At 40.7% G+C, this 13,185-nt stretch overlaps 1 protein-coding gene across 11 annotated transcripts in view; it reads left to right on the forward strand.

The window, feature by feature from the left end:
• TSPAN4 (tetraspanin 4) overlaps nucleotides 1-13,185 on the forward strand; it is a 379,559-nt gene that overhangs the window by 316,517 nt on the left and 49,857 nt on the right. The window lies entirely within an intron of this gene.

The following is a 13,185-nucleotide window of genomic DNA, read 5'->3' on the forward strand; positions in this document are numbered from 1 at the left end:
ATCTCTGAAGGAGCAGCAGGTTTCACTGCCTTCCCTCTGTCCTCTACTGGTGAGTGTGAGAGAAAGACAGGGATATTCACAATGGATGTAGACATAAATAGAGATTATGTGAATGTCATCTGATCCTCCGTATGATCTGTCCATTTTGCCTGTCACCTCCTGCTCTGAAATCATGCCCTCGAGATCTTGAAGACTCTTATGACATTACAAGCATATTAACTATATGGACACACCTGATTTAGCCAAGTATAATTTGGACCTCCACCTGCTGTTGTCTTCTGTAGCACACCCTGTCCTAGTGACAGAATTGGAAAGGCAATTCTCCCATTCAATGTAAGCATCTCTTGTTTAGCTTTTTAAAAGCAGAAGAAAGATGAATTTGCAGGTTGCTGCTGGTGTTGGAATAGGTGATTTGGAGGAAGTAGGTGGAAGTATAGCCAGAGGAATGGAGCAACATGAGTGTATTAAAACTGGCAGAGGGTGAAACTGAGGAAGAAAACTACCAGAACAATTCACCTACACTGGAGCAGCAGAAGCTTTTTCAGTGTTGAATATAACTGGATTTGTGAGTGTATGATGTTGCTTTATGAACAGTACTGCTGATTGATGATGTGATAACGTGTTAGATTTACTTAAGGAGCCTGCTTGGGTGAAGAAATGAGCAGTTTCAAAGAGATGTTTCAATTTGTCTGTATTTCATGCAGGATGTTACAGAGCAGATGAGGCTCTAATCCTCTACCTTTGTGTTCTCTAACATTCCCGTTAGGTTGTCAGTGCAAACCTTTAAGCCCTTTGGTGTGAAGCTGCTGTGATGTTAAGTACAAATGATAATAATTGCGTACCTCTGGAACTGCTGGTGATTTTGAAAGGAAAGAGAACAAAAAAAGTGTTTTGAGTAGCAGAGGAAAAACAGAGAAAGGAAGTCAGAAACAGTAGAATTTAATTTGTAAATGAGATTTTTGCATAGCTGGGTGTAATGAACTTCAGGAATGAAGTGCATTAACCCTGTGAATAAAAGTGTTTAGATAACCTAAAGCTTCACAGTTTTACTGACTTGAAAAGACTAATCTAATGTCCACTAACTAAAGAGCTGGCAGATATCTTTATTCAGTGGCACTGCATAGCTGGGACAACGCCTCCTTAATCTTTTAAGAAACAGCCCCATTCCTGTCTTTCTGCATTCAGAGGAATGGAATAATAGGAAAATCTAAAATGGAGCATAAAAGAAAAATGAGAAGGAAACCTCAACCATCCTACGCATTCTGAAAAAAAATATGCAGATGAGATGAATTGCACAGCTGTCATTCTAAGATCTCACTAAACAAAGAATAGGTATTTACAATCATTTTATTTGCTCCAGCTACAGCGTGAAGGAAGATAAACTTTTCCATCATTAAATTTCCCTGGGGAAATCAGAGCAACTAGCACTTCTTGAAATAAGTGTACAACCTGGCATATATAATCTTGCTTCTGAAAGCAGATGCAGGTTGGTGAGGGAAGCAGAACAATGCTTTCTTGCTTCAGTACGATTCCTTTGACTTTTCTGCTATACTGGTTGCTCAATATCATATAACAGCAGTGTCTGTGCTAAAAAATCTTCTGTAATTAGAAAATGGCAACTTTGTTCTGATGGGTTGGGTCACTGTCCTGAATAGAAGCTAATAAGCTGAGAGTCTGATTGAGCAAGAAAGATTATTGACTTCCTGGATCTTTTTCAGAAGTATCTGATCACTCCCTACAGTACATCTAGCTGTGCTGCAAATCTCTATAGGATATTCTGAAAAAGAAGTGGGGAATTTGCTGTTATTTCCTCCTCCATTGCAAACGTCTTACAATTCCAGCATCTGTCAGAGCCATTAGCCTTACCTTTCATCTTTGAGAATTTTGACAAAAACTTGCACTGTGTGTGCTTGAACGTCATTGTAATGTATATGCTTTTCAGCTGAGGTCAAGTCCTTGCAGAAGATAGGGCACCAGCTCACTCTGCCACTCTAGCGCAATTGGTTATGAAGATTTGATCGTAGAACTGACATCCCCTTTAGGCAGTCACTGTATATATATGTGCCTGTGCCGTTTCTCTATGCTTGAGAAGTTCATGCCTGATTAAGTACTGTTTTTGCTTTCATGCTCACTTGTTGACTCCACTGATCTCTAAGTATCTGTGTAAAGATTGTCTGTTAGATTAATTGCTTAAGATCTATATTTGAGGACCTAAATTGCCCAAGTTCTGTCTTGCATGTGTGTTTCATTCTCTCTTTCATATGGAATCTACATCAGTGGGCAAACAGGGAAGGTCACTGTGCATAGCCCAGGTTAAAAAAAATACCCAACTCCAGATGTTAAATCATGATGGATCACATTATTCATTATCTGTATTACAGTACTGCCTGCAGGCAGCCCAGGAGATCAGGCAGCTGTGTGTGCATTCTGTATAAACTCCTAGTAACAAGCTGTCCATGCCCAGTAGAGCTTACCATCTAAATAGGTAAGACAAATGGACAGTGTTATTACCCTCATTAGACAGATGGGGAGCTGCAGCATAGTGAAACTGAGCATCTTGCATAGATTGCAATGGGAGACTGGGGTACAGATACGAAGCAAACACAGATTGTCTAAATCACAACTCAGTGCCTGTGTCTTCTTTCCCTTATGTCAGTGGAACATGTCCAGCTGTCCTGTGTTCTACAATGACCTTTAACAAGTATTTAATCCATGTTTCCATAATAGTAATAACAACTTCATTTTGAATGAATTATGCCTAAATAATAAGTAAATGTTCCAAAGCAAAGTTCTCTCTCAATTTTTGTCCTTCTAGAAGCGCCCAGTTGGTACATTTAACTGGTTTCTAAGTCAATTACCCTAATTGCGGCAGTATTTTCAGTTTAGTGGGAAACAGGAGATTCAGAGAAGCTGCCAGAAAGGGCAGGTGAATGTTGTGTAATGCAGAATGTTTGAAAACTGGAACTTGCTTTTGGGCCAGGAAATTGTGTCTGTTTGGTTGGGGCAGCTCATGCGTAAAGATACGTTTGAAGATTCTTGTTCTAAGTAACAACCCATGTTGTGGAAGGTGGTATTATTCATACACAGTTTCATCCTGTCATTTTGTGCTACTGTTTTCTTATTGTTTTTCACCCCAGGATTTGGTACAAGGAACATGTTCTGCTCCCAGTTGGCGTGAGCAGAGTAGCCAATGTACAAGCACGCCAAAAGAGGTAGAGGATGGGTCTGCTTGTGAAGATATTAAGGTCTAAAAAGACTTTTAGTGTATGTAGGTGATCCTTTACCACCCAGTATAGGAGTATATTAGAATGGGGAAGGGACTTGAAGTGGACAAAATGCTGACTTGCTCTTCAATGGCCCAGAGTAGTCAGCATTCTTGTCAGTGCCAACAATGGGCATGTATCAAATCAAGGATCAGATAAGTAAGAAAGTGGCTTAGATGTGCCCTGATTCCCCTTATTCCTGATTAAGCTTGTTTTTTGTTTTGTTTGGGGTGTTCTTTCCACTAGAAAAGCTGAAAGGATGATCAGTGGCAAGTTGAAAGAAAATAATCATTAACAGACAGATCTGTATGCTCAGCTCTATTTAAGTGAGGGCTTCGTGTTAGTAAGTGAGGAGTTCATCACAATTGCTAGTGTGAATAAGATCAGAATTATACCTTTGTTTTAGGTGAGCCTGGCTGTGGAAAATGCTGATAGTTTATATCTGAATGACTATCCAGACATCAAAAGCCTTTTATTTCTGGAATAGTCCTAGAGGAAAATGAGTGCCCGTGATGTTTTGTACTGTGCTGTTGAGAGTTTTCTGAAGTTCAGCCAGCTCATCTGTAAGTGAAATAGCAATAAAGAAAATGAGGAAAAAGTTAATGAGTGGGAAGAAAAAACAACTAAAACCCCTACTGTCTTCAGTAGTATTACTGGATCCAATCAGCAAGCTGACAGCTGAAACTCTGTTGGTGTTAGGGAATTAATTTCAGAACAACTAAATGGGAAAGAAATAGTCCATGAATGACTTCATCTCCGTAATTTTATGCTGTAGAACAAACAGTAGATTCTCACTCTAGTGCATCAGCTTGTGTTATTTTAGTAATCTGAGTAGAAAAAATCAGGAGAATTGTGGCTGCAGACACAGCAGCACATGGAGCAGAGATCAGAAAAGCAGAAGGACATACAGTTATGCGCCTGAGAGCATTATATGTTGTGTGTAACGCTTCTCTGGTAGTGCCGCATTGCATGTAAAGATGCTTCTTGCCGCCTCTTTAAACTGTAAGTATTGGAGAACTAGACTTCCACAGTCTGGTTGCCTCCCCTTTATTATTATTAAGCATTTAGGTTGGTGAGGCACTGGAGCAAACTGCCCCGAGAATCTGTGGCTGACCTGCTCCTGGAGGTGTTCAAGGCCATGATGGATAGGGCCCTGGGCAGCCCGATTGACTGAGTGACAGCCCTGCCCACAGCAGGCAGGCTGGAACTAGTTAATAATTAAGGTCCCTTCCAACCCAAGCCATTCTATGATTCTTTAATAAGTTTTTAATGGCTTCTGCTTGGCTGTTACTGAAACTTAGGTTTGGATGACTCCTTCTCTTCCTTTCTTCCTTTCAGGTAGTAGCTATTCAAAATACCTGGGGACATTGGACAGAAAGAACAAAGATCCTTACCTTTTTCTTTTAGATTTCAGCCCAGGCTCAATATATAGAAAAAGCTTACATCATAAGGTCACGCTTGTATAATGTAGAATGATATGTACCACTAGCACGCAGTATGTTTCACGTCCTTTGGTTATCCTCTGTGGTGATGAGATGCTGCTCTATTGCAGACAAACAACATAATGGTGCCATGGGCAGGAGTCAACAGAGCTGTGCTGGCTTGTAAGAGGTGAAGGTTCAAGCTGTTTGTCTAAATGGCTATCAGTGTTTCAGAGTTCCCAGCACCTGGTCAATTGACCTAGTGGTATTAACAACATTAGCCTTTAGAACAGTCTGTGTGGGCTCAGGATCCCCCATCACTTTGAAAGCCCCCTCAGCCTGACTTTTTAGTCCAGGCATTGAAGCATCTCTTATGTGGTAGAGTTTAATGACAATAAACCTGGATCAGAGCCTTTTCAGTATGGGACCTTGACAGCAAGCCTTGTTTTGTCCTGCTGCTGTCTGTAGGGACTTGAGGCAGCCCACAGCTACATTAGTGCACATCAGATTGCCAGGACAATTATGTAACCCAGCAAACTTCACAGAGGAAGAGCAGAGCATGAGACTATATTGTGCTTGTCTAACTTATTTTCTACCAGGGCTTGCATCTTCAGGCAGACAAAGTTGTGCACTAATTGTCTGACATAAAATGGAGTTCTGCTGATTTATGTGGGATTTTGCACTGACCTGGGGTCACCTGTAAGATCTCTTAAACAGCAGGACTGTCCCATTCCAGAAGCAAAAGATAGATGAGCTGTATGCTCCTTGACAGCTTGGACGTTTGTTTCCCTTCTGAGCATGAAGTGTGATGTTATTTTTTTCCCTAACAGTGCAGTCATCTCCTCAGATGAAGCTGTAGGTTTAACGAAGCAACATGTGGGCTTACATTCCCAATCATTCATTTGCTGTTTTAGCCATTTTAACACTGCTTTCTGAAGAGCAACACTGACTTTTCTCTTTATGGACTTGAATTACATTGAATTCAGAAACACTTAACTCTGGAGGTAGAGAAATGGAAGCTAATTGCACAACTCATTGATGCCTACTCAAGAACAGCTTCTTTGATGATAGAGACATGTTAGTTCTACTCCATACATCCTCCTCCTGGTGATCCAAGTAAACCAAGAAACCAAGCTGATTTGCTGTTGTGAGACCGACCTATACAGCAGCAGTGTAGCACATGTAGTACATGTCTGTGTAGTACAGTGGGGAATTGCAGACTGGGTGGAAAACCAGTGGTATAATTTAAATACAAACAAAATGCTCTGACTTGTCCTTTTTCTTTTTCTCACCTCAGCCATGTGCATCCCAGCATTTCCTTCACTTTCACTGTTTTGAATCTTAGAAATAAGAGACATCTTCTTCTTCTTATAGTCAGCAGGTGTGATCCCATTGCAAGGTTAGCTCAAGGTTTCCAAATGCATAAAGGAAAACCTGCAGAATTTCAGTTTTGTTGGGGCTTTTTTTTCCCCTTCAGGTCATGCCAAGTCCCTGAGCAGCCCACTCATGTTACTTACCCTGATCATCCTGAGGGCACCTCTGTCAGTGTGCCCAGCAGCTGAGGATGGCCAGATGTTCAGTGAATATGGATGTGAAACCAGCCCTGCCAATTTGTTTGCTCCTTAGGCAGAGCAATGAGGACCAGTCACTGCTGCTCTCCTCCTTTTAGGGGCACTGAGCTGGCCAATTGCCTCTCATGCTGCAACTCCAACAGACAAGAAATATCCTGGGGAAGGTAGATTCAGGCAGAAGCTACATTTACTAAGTACAGAGGTGATATCAAGACTGAGTAAAAGGTGTAAATTTAGACGCTAATTCACTTTACATGTCTTTGCCATAGGGGAAGAAGGCTGGATTAATCCCAAGACAGAGTCTTTTAGTTGTGTTTTCCATTAGCTGTGTCAGTTGGACTGAAGTAATTGCTGTGCTATTAATGAAGTAGCACAAGGTCTTGAGAGAGACAGTCTGAGCTTACAGTTTTTCTTAAGTTGTGTCTTACTTTACAGGTAGGCTGAGTTTCCATCTTGACTAGGATTAAGATAGACACCAGGTCACATAATGCTTTCGTGTTACTTCTGCAGGAGAGTTGAAAAAACCCTTGAGGAGAGACAGAGGCCCATGAGACCCTTATTTATGTTAAAGAAATAATTTGTGGTTGTGTTAAGTGTGCTTGTACCCATCTCCTCTTGTGATGTGCTAGTGATACCTAGCTAATATTTGACAACAGTTCTTCAATTTAGAATCGATTTTTGGGCAAGATGGGAAATGACTAGAAATAGTAATAGTATGGGAGCATAGAGTCTCTCAGCTCTCATGAGTGCAGTAAGACTGGCTGATTCCAACTGAAAGCAGTAATGAGACTAAAATGAAATGATGATAATCTGCATTAACACTGCATATGTTGTATATCTTCCCATAAATAGTTACTCTAGACTTCTTTGAGACTTATTCATCAGCAGGAATATCTGCATATTCATAAAAAATATAGTCCGAACATAAACAGAGCTGTTTAATATATCCACCAGGCATATCATGCAAAACTTTGTCGCAATCAAGATGAATTAACTGCTAAGGCTTTTAGAGAATAATAGCTGATGAGCCAAATTTAAATATGTGCCATTTTCATAATGGAATTTCTGTTCATAAGTCTGCTCTTACACATTACTGCTTTTTTACAGTTTATGAGCAAACTTAGCATTTTTTATATACTGGAAAAAAATGAAATGATCACAGGGCTAAAGAGATTTACTTCTAAGGAAGTATTAAAAATATTGCATTTTAAAAAATATGCACAGCATGGCTAAGAGAGGGCTTGGATAGGATGTATGAAATATTCAAGGAGTGTGAATACTATTGACAGAAGTAGTCATGGCAGTACAAGAGGTTGTAAGTGGAAACAATGCTATGGAACTAACAAATGGAGAATTTAAACTGAACACCAGCAAAATCTTTGGTACTGAGATGTGAACTCTGCTGTGGTGGAAACAGTGGATTCAAGTTGCCCTTTCTCTTTGTTGTGAAGTAAATGTGATGGAGCAATACAGTGGGATTTTGTTCTCTTGGCTCTGTCCTATCATTCCTTATTCCTTGCCCTGACTTTTTTTCATACAAGTATTCCAGGCTGCAGAAGTCATTTTTAAGATGTCAATACAATTGTCACTTTTAGTTCTGTTCTCACCTCTTTTCTGTTTCCCGTGGGAGAAGACAGGAAATCAGAAGACTTCGTCAATGCCAACTGTAGAAATGCAGCAGCTCCCCTTGGCCTCACAGATGTTGTTTCAGTTACAGAGAATATAATCTATGATAAGATAAGAAAAAAAATACAGAACATATTAAATTCAAGGTAAATTTTTCATTTTCAGGCAGGTTGGTAAATTGTGGCTGCTATAAAATCCATGAAGTTCATTTGGCTTTAATGGATCTCTGAATTTGTAGATAAAGGTTTGATTCATGTTTGTTTATTCAAAAAAGCTATTTACACCTTCAGCATTGAAAATAAAATGATATCCCTGCAGAGAAGGTTATGTGCAGAACACGATGTAATTTTTGATAGTACTTCTGTTTGTATCAAAACATAATCCAAAAATCAATTGAGGGAAGAAGGAAAACAGCCTTTCTTTTTGGCTGATAGCGTCAGCCTACAGCACAGTAATATGATCTGATAATCTTCCTTTTAACTCAGAAATAAAGGGCTTTCTCCTTTTGATCTGGACGGTAGGGATCTTTCAAATGGGCAGAGAGCCTGTGCTTTAATATCTGCCTTTGTTGAAATTAAGATAAAAAGATAAATGTAACAATTGGGTGGCCATGGGCTCTGTCAGGTCTCAGAGGTCGTTGTCGACCTGTGTGCTTCTGTGATTTTTGGAGACTGTCTTCTAGTTACTTGAGCTGTGCTGGTCTCTTAGACCAAACTTAGATCTGTGCATATTAGGACTAGGCAAATAAAATCTTTCCCAAGCCATCAATTCAGAGCTGTCTTGTAAGTCCAGCAACTTGGGCCCAATATGAATGCTCTGTGATTTCTTCTACCTGAGATGCTTCTTAATTAGGAAGTCAAATGTAATGCTAAAATTAAAGCTGATCTAATGAGAAGTTAGTAATCAAGCCTAATTAAATAGCAAATGGCTTGACTGTGACTGCATCAAACTTGCAGCTGCTGTAATAATGGAAAAATTGCTTGTAAATATATATATATATATATATTCTTTTTCCTCTTCATTCTGAAAGCTGCTTCAGGACATCACATAGCTTGCTGGAGATAACAGCATTGGCAGTGCGTAATGGAACACAGCATAAGCTGACTGCTGAAGCATTTGTCCAGTTTCTTAGGCTGTGCTGATTTACAGGCTGTTTGGCCTAAACAAATTATTTGCTAAGCCATGAATCTTAAAATTGTTTTGGAACATGTCACTATTCCAGAGAGACTACTGGCTTTTGGGTTTTCTTAACATGAGGGCTGTTTTGAAACTAATGCCTCAATTTGATTACGTTGGCCCATGATGTCAGAGGCAGATGTTGGTAGTACGTCAGTAGAGGTTGAACCCTCCCCCTGATATTCTGTTGCATTTTGCTGCTCTGTGATAGATGGCAACAGAGGGGAAGTCTAACATAATGGTGTCTGACATGGAAGTGCAAATGAAGTAAAGGTGGGCAACTGAATTCCTCCGCATGGAAGAAAAATTGCATCATTAACCCTTGCTGGATGATTATGGAGACCAAACGGTGGGTGTGAGCTCAGTGAGGTGGTGGATGGTGCATTTCAACGGTGGTGGCAGTGACAGGCAGTCACCTCCACTGGTGCAGATTTTTATGATCACGGCATGTAGGATCTTCTGCAGCATGCAGGTTCATCACTGGTGAAGAGACATAGATAATGGTGGTGTTGATGCTGGAAAATAGTGTTTTGTAGTTGAGAATTTGCTCTATCAAATAGTGTTACTGTGCTCTTTATAACTGTTCTGCTTTCCACAGAAATAAATAGGTGGCATTACTTTTGGGGTGATGTATGTACTTACCTGTTGTTTGTCAAAAAGGATCTGATTAATATTTTGCAAGAAACTTCTGTCTCTTGATATTTAGCTAAATGTGAAGAGGGTTTGGTACTCTGACATCTTACTGTCTCCTTGTCTGACAAAGACTTCCATCACATGAAAGACATTACTTCTGGGGTCAGGCTAAATGGAGCATTCTTTATTTCATCATTAGTTGTAATATTTTTCTCTCCTTGCTAAATGCTTAAGGAGACTAACATGGTAATAGCAGATGGTTTTCCTTGTACTTGGTTACTTTTTCTTTTGGGAGACTGTGAGTTCAGTTATCTGTGCATGGAGGACGATCTGAGCAGCACAATAGAACTATTAAGATTTGGGAAGGAGAGGAGGTGGGGAAACAAGACCCAATCCTATGCATTACTGTATGGTGCTCAGTCATCGTGTAGAGGGGCAAGTGTTTGTAACATTCAGGAGTGAATAACTGCAGTGCCAGTGGGCCACAGAAAATTATTCCTCTCTGTATTTGTCACCACAATGAGAGACCTCATTCAAAAAATGAGCTGAGTTTCCCATGGATTTGGTGGGGCTTCAAGTGCTGTAAGCCTCCAGTGATTTTATGTTTTTCCCTTTAAAATTCGAATGGGATGTGCCAAGCCATCTCTGGTCCAAGATTGGACATCCACCCCTTTGGGATGATGCTGAGATTTGGAAGCAAACGTGAACTTCTGTGAGAAGGTGCACTGGGAATAGAAGGGCAGGTTGTGCGTGCGGCCATCTGTGCACTTTAGTCCAGTGGATCAGAAGATGTGATGAAGCACGCAGGCTGTGCTTTGCAGCCAGTTCCATCTGAAGCTTTGATAGCGTTATTTCTATTTTTATTTTTTTACTTTCTGACTTGTTGGTCTGGGTTCAGGTAGGGTTCTTCATTGGAGGGAAATGATAAATGTGCTGACATATAAGTGCTGCAGTTTTTAGTGGATGATGAATTTTAAGCCTCCGCCTTGAGGCTGACCTCACTTAATTTACCTTTGCAATAAAAGATACGGTGAACGTCCCTACTGTCTGCACACCGTGGGATTGCTAATGCATGTTATCTGTTATATAACTGCATTCTTTTTGTCAATGAGTGTGAATAATAAGGAAGATAAAACTAGAGGTTTTATTTAAAAGTGGGAGTATTTTTCTGTGGAGGAAAAGCATAATCCTTCTTATCAAGGTTTTGACTTTCTGAACAGTGTTAATTTTAGTTCACTGTATGACTTCCAAAATCTGCAGTGCATGAAACAGAAATCCTGCAATATTAGCTTTGTTGCCCAGTCTGCTGGGGAGATGCACTGAGCTGTACGTAGGAGAGGAAATCTCTGGAGGAACCTCTGTATCTTTGGATAGACTTGGACATGGCACATAACCATCACTAGGATGGCTTTTGTTCTGATCTCTTAAATTTTGAGCTCTGCCTGTTAACATCTGAGTGCATTACATTTAGGGACAGGCAGGGAGGCAGCAGTGACTTGTCCCCTCTCCTTTGCACCTGTCCTGCATGGCAGGTGTCACCTGGCTGCATCCTGGTTGTCTTGCTTTTCTTGGTGAACTTCCTGGCTTCAGCACTTGCATCCCCCTAGGTGTACCCTGCTCACCAGCCCTCATGCTTCTCTCCAAGAGGCTTTCCATCTTTTCACTTGCCAGCTTCCAACTCTTGAGTGGATTCCTATCTATACCCACTGTTCCAGGTTCCACCTGACTGTGAGGTGAGGTGGGAGGTTATTGACTCAGAGGGGACAGCAGAAAGGCATGGTGGGTTGGCGTGTTGTCCTGAGAGGGGAAAGCTGCTCTTTTGGAGTGTTTTGGGAGTCCTATGAATTGTGTGGTTGTCCACAAGCAGCAGGAAGTATTTAAGCAGGGCTTCTGCACTTGCATGCTTTTAAGATTTTAGCTGCTAGCTGAGCCCTCTCATCTGTACTGGATGTGTGAAGTGCAGGTTTTTGTAGGCTAACGACTTGCCCACGAAAATCCACTTGCAGTTGAGTAAGACAAAAGGCACTTGCTTGAAATGGAGCTGTGCCTTGTTGCAGGTCCCTGCTCCTAATGCTAGAGCAGAAAAGAATTTTAAGCCAACAGAAATTTGACCTCAGTAGCGTTCATTGCCCTGCCTTAGTCTTGGAGTGGTAATTGGAGTGGGTTGTTCTTTCAGAAGCTTTTATCCTTTTGACTGAAACAAGCTCAGAATATATAAACCTAGACAATGCAAGTTAGACCAAATTATAAGCTGATGAAACTGGGGTCCCCTTGTAGGAAATGCTGGTCATAAGTGATGTTGATAATGGGTGCAAGTCCTTCCTTTTGCTTCAGAAACCGCCTAGTGTGATCCACACTAAGCCAGTGAATTGCATAGGGAGGCAGTATTCACATGTATGGTTTGGAAAATGTACACTTTATGGATGTGCAATAAAGCACCCCACAGCTAAATAAATCAGGCATCTTTGCAAAGAGGGAATTTACTTGCCTTATTTCAGTTAATTCTGTCCAACAAGCTAAAATGTTTGAAGTAAAAAATAACAAGCAAGCTGCACCGAGACTGGTTTGCAAAGCTATATGGGAGGCCAGTGCGGGAAGGTAATGATATGGAAATCAACTCCGATCACCGAGAGGGCAGTAATGGGATCCTGTATTAGGGTCAGGCATGTGTGAAGATGCTCGTGATGAAGATTTGAAAATAAACTTTCATTTAACACTCTTGGGGCAAAATGCCATCCATTCTGTAGGTAGTCTAATTGTACTAGTGGAAAATGGTATTTTCCCCTTCTTGACCTTTTGTCCTCCATTCAATCACAGAAATCCATAGGTTCAAAGGTTTGGTTCTGACTTGCCAGGCAGAGAAGAAGCTCTGATAAGGTTTTGTAGCTATTAAACTTTCATAGATTTGTAGCCTTGTGGTTGAAGCCAGACAGTAACTTTTTTTTTTGCTCTTGGGAATGGGGTTTCAGTGAAGTCAGAGTTGCTCAGTATTAGAATTCCAGCCTTGCAAGCTGTTAAGCATATGGAATTTGTGTTGAAGGGCCATTACCTGAGCCTAGAAAGTTTCCGAAATCACTCTCGCTTCCTTAACTATCTTTGCAAAACTTTTATTTTCAGTTTAGGCAGGGTTTGTTCTGGTTTGTGCCTCTGCTGTTTTGCTGCTGCTGGAGACCCATGCAGCTTCTTAGCAAAGAAAAATAGGAGTATATATTTTTTCAGAGCTGTTGTGCATTGCCTGGAGTTTGTCCCACTAATGTGTCTCAGTGCTGAGGGCTTCCCAAAATCCTGGTGTGAAAGATTTCTTTTATCTACTCCTATGAGCTTTGGACTATTGGGTTTTACACAGTTTCTTATGTAGTGAGGAGAAAAAGATATCAACCAACGTTATGTTGGTGTCTGAAGAACAAATCAACTCTTCTCAGTTGAAACTCATGGGTAGTCAGTGTAACTACCTGGAATTGCTTTTAAAGCTAAATTGATATGCAAGTTTTTGGG

Source organism: Coturnix japonica, chromosome 5 (assembly GCF_001577835.2).
Source record: "Coturnix japonica isolate 7356 chromosome 5, Coturnix japonica 2.1, whole genome shotgun sequence".
NCBI lineage: Eukaryota > Metazoa > Chordata > Aves > Galliformes > Phasianidae > Coturnix > Coturnix japonica.